The sequence below is a fragment of the Coenobita brevimanus genome, chromosome 8, assembly GCF_032717465.1.
Source record: "Coenobita brevimanus isolate Jiangsu-jjx chromosome 8, ASM3271746v2, whole genome shotgun sequence".
Taxonomy (NCBI): Eukaryota; Metazoa; Arthropoda; class Malacostraca; order Decapoda; family Coenobitidae; genus Coenobita; species Coenobita brevimanus.
Genome location: NC_136961.1, coordinates 9,943,795 through 9,947,984, shown reverse-complemented (window position 1 = coordinate 9,947,984; position 4,190 = coordinate 9,943,795). Strand labels below are relative to the sequence as shown.

Below are 4,190 nucleotides of genomic sequence, written 5' to 3'. Positions count from 1 at the left end.
GGAGGATGAGAAAAAGGCAGAGTATAAGAGAGATGTGGAGGAACGATTGGGCAAATATGAATTGGAGCAGATGGGAGACGTGGAAGGTGTGTGTAGAATATTTACAGAAGAAATATGTGCAGCATGTGATGTGGTGTGTGGAAGGAAGAGAAGACGGAGAGGGGTGCAAGGAACAGCGTGGTGGACTGAAGAGGTGAAACAGGCTGTGGCACAAAAGAAGAAAGTATACAATGAATGGATGAGAAATAGGGGCGTGGAAGAGGTTGAGAGGCGGAAGAGAGAGTTATATGTAGAAAGGATGAGAGAGGTGAAAGATTAGTAAGAGAGAGTAAGAAGAGTGGATTAGGAATTTGGAAGAAATTTGAGTGTAAAGTGGAGGGACTGTAAGAAAATGTTCTGGAGAGAGGTGAAAAGAGTAAGACAGGGTGGAAGTGAAGTTAGCAGGGGAGTGAAAGATAAAAATGGTAGATTACTAGTGGAGAAGGGAGAAAAAGTGAGCAGATGGAGAGAACACTTTAAGGAATTGTTGAACGTAGAGGATGGAAGTAATGCGAGTATAAGTGGCTGGGAATGGCTGGGAGAAGGAGGGAGGTGAGAAGACAGGAAGAAATCAGTAGGATAGAAGTTGTGGAAGCAATGAAGAAAGTTAAATCGGGGAAAGCCCCAGGAATTGATGGAGTGTGTGGTGAAATGCTGAAGCATGGGGGAGAGATAGTAGTAGAATGGATGTGGAAGATGTGCAGATTGGCCTGGGAGGAAGGTAGAGTCCCGGAGGATTGGAAGTCAGGTAAAATTATTCCCTTGTACAAAGGAAAAGGGGAAAAAGAAGTGTGTGGTAACCATGGGGGCATTTGTCTTCTTAGTATAATAGGAAAAGTGTATGGTAGGATACTTATTGACAGAGTTAGAGAAAGAACAGAAATTATTAGGAGAAGAACAGGAGGCTTTAGGAAGGGGAAGAGGTTGTGTAGATCAGATATTCATTCTCAGATCTTTAGTGGAAAAGTTTCTAGAGAAGGGAAAGAAGTTGTATGCGGCATTCATGGATTTGGAGAAAGCATATGACAGGGTGGATAGACAAGGATTGTGGAAAGTGTTAAGAATATATGGAGTAGATGGAAAGTTGTTGAATGCTGTGAAGAGTATGTACGATGGTGCGAAGGCTGCAGTGCGTGTGGATGGTGAACTAAGTGAATTTTTCTCTTTGAAGGTTGGGTTGAAACAGGGATGTGTCATGTCTCCATAGTTGTTCAATCTGTACATGGATGGGGTAATAAAAGAGGTACAAGGTAGGGTAGTGGATGTTGGAGTGGCCATGGTGAGAGAGGATAGTGTTTGGAAACTCCCTGTACTGTTGTTTGCAGATGATACTGAGTTGTTGAGTGAAGACAGGAGAGCTGCAAGGCTTGGTGGATGAGTTTGGGAGAGTGTGTAAGAAACGGAATCTAAAGGTGAATGTAGGGAAGAGTAAAGTGATGGTCTTTGAGAGAGGTGAAGTCAGTGAATGTACAGCGAGGTTGGATGGTGAGGAATTGGAAAATGTGAGTACGTTTAAGTACTTGGGTAGTGTAATGAGTAAGGATGGAGGTTTGGAGGGTGAAGTGCTTGAAAAGGGTACAGCAGGGAAGAAAGGTTGCTGGTTCTTTGAAAGCAGTGATAAGAAACAGGGAAGTGAGCATGGAAGTGAAAAAGTTTCTACATGACAGTATTGTGATACCAACTCTAACGTACGGAAGTGAAGCTTGGACGTTGTTGGAGGGACACAAGTCAAGAGTGAGAGCAGTGGAAATGAGTTATTTAAGAGGAGCCTGTGGAGTCACATGGAGAGACAGGCTGACGAATGAGGATATAAAGGAGCGTTGTGGTGTTGATGTGGATGTGATAGGAAGCGTTATGAGGAACACACTGAGGTGGTTTGGCCATGTGGAGAGGATGGAGGGTGAAAGACTGACGAAGAGAGTGTATGTGAGTGAGGTGGAGGGGGAGGCCGTGTTTGAGATGGTGGGATGGGGTGGAGAGGTATATGAGAGAGGGGGGTGTGAGCTGGGAGCAGGGAGTGAAATGGCGGAGGACAGGGAGACTTGGAGGCGATTTGTTTGTGGCCACCCCAAACGGAATTGAGGCGTCTGGCAATAGATAGATAGATAGATCCCTAAACTGCAGAAAACGAATGAAACATAATATAGGGCTGATTTTAGCTGAACTCTCGTTTCGGGGAGAAAGAAACCGTGATTCGGGACTTCTGGAGACCGTCAAATTAGCTTTTTTCCCTACGATTACATGAGCATCGGTGGTTCAGTGGTAGAATTCTCGCCTGCCACGCGGGGGGCCCGGGTTCGGTTCCCTGCCGATGCACGTTTTGAACTCAATGCGTTCAAGATTATGTCTGGAACAAACAGTTGGTGAAGGAGTCTGGGATGGAAGAAAGGACTGGATATTTAGGAAGGACATAGTGGAACAGGATCCTATATGCTGAAAGGTGGCTTCAGGTGGAATGATGGCCTGTATGTTCAGCAAGGATTAAGTTGTAGTGTTATGACATGAAGGTGGCGTGGTATGCAATACAGGATTGTTGGGAACGGGTGTGCTGTCGGCTCGTTTGGCATTCAGTGGAGGAATCCATTCTCCAGTAGAAGGTAACATAGTAAATTCACCCACAGAAAGAAGAGTCATCAATCCATGCCTGTAGTGAATCCCGTCAATGCACGACAGTTATTCTGAAGCAGCAGAGACATAAACAGTTTTCTAGTAACAACAAAAGAAGGGTTTTGAGTTAGAGAAGTCCAGAGAGTTAGGAGTGTTATAGCCGGTTAGATCGTGCCTAACAGAAATTTCAGCCCCATTTTAGACAAGTGCCTGCTATTTAAGGACAGAACAAGTTAATACAACATTGATACATCATTTCTTTTCCATTTCTTCAGTTAGCAACTGTTTTTACTACCGATCTCCTGTAGGAAGTAATCATTCCATATGATGTGTTGGCAATTTTGTGCCTGCCACTCCAGGAACTTAGATGTTTCCGAGGGTGGGGTGCGGCCTTGGATTGAGGATACATCTTTTGTCAATCACCTATTTATTAATGCAAAACTGAAGGGAACCAAAGCCAGGAGCCCGAATAAATTATAATCTCAAAAGAGAGAGAGAGAGAGAGAGAGAGAGAGAGAGAGAGAGAGAAATTTAAGATCAGTTGATTTTGAGATGCAGCTGTGATGATGAAATACTGTAGACCAATATTCAGCCTAGGTAAGTTGATAGAGAATTTGCAAGACTACCGGTTTCGCTTAGCATGGAAGAAAGTCACGCAATTCAGTTGTCAAGAAAATGTTAATAATTATAATATTCGTATTCAACAGGTTCCCTTTACAAGAAGTAGACCTTTGCCTTGCAGAGGGAACTGAGACGGAGTGAAGGCCTGTATGTTTAGCCGGATAATGTTGCAGAATATTATAGCTGTGCCGGAATTACTGTCAGATGCAAAAGGCAACAACTGAAATTACTAGCTATATTAACTGTTCTATAGTTAGGTACGAATTAGTCCATCGCTCAATTTTAGGCAACTACAGGAGGTCCATCTATTCCTTCACGTCTGTTTAGGTTCATTTAGGTCCAGTTCAGGTCCTTCACATTCAAGTTCAGCTACACACACTACCATGAGATGTGATTTAATTTTATATGAAATACGCCATTTCAGCTTCATTCATGGTACTTCTACTTCATCCATGTCCTTGACATCAATTCCGTTTCAGCCACGTAGTGTCAGTTCAGTTCCATTACTCTCCCTGGTTTTTTCTCACCAACACCTCAGCTCCCCTTCCTTTTCCCATCTTTCTTAACCTTTTCTCTTCCTTTCGAAACCTCCTTTCCAACTCTCTCTTTTTGTTTTTCTATCCCCCCCTTTCCCTTCCAAAGCCACCCCTGTCCAACAGTTCCTTCCCAGTCCCTCCCTGCTCCTCCCTCTCGCACTTTAGAATTTCTTTCACTGATGTATTCCCGACCTGCATACTTAAGTTGTCCGTCAAACACTCTATCATCCGGATCATTTTCCCCTCTTTAATTAGGTCACCCGAAAGCTGTAGAAAACTAATGGTAGATAAGAGGCATGATTTTTGGTTATGAGGAGAAACTAAACTTGACTCATGACTTCTAAAAGATAATCTTTTCCATCACTGCATTAGCATCGATGTTTCAGC

General features: G+C 43.5%; 1 non-coding gene across 1 annotated transcript; it reads left to right on the top strand.

The window, feature by feature from the left end:
* Positions 1-2,284: 2,284 nt before the first annotated feature.
* Positions 2,285-2,355, top strand: TRNAG-GCC (transfer RNA glycine (anticodon GCC)). The gene has a single exon. It is a non-coding gene; the product is annotated as a tRNA-Gly (tRNA).
* Positions 2,356-4,190: the final 1,835 nt, after the last annotated feature.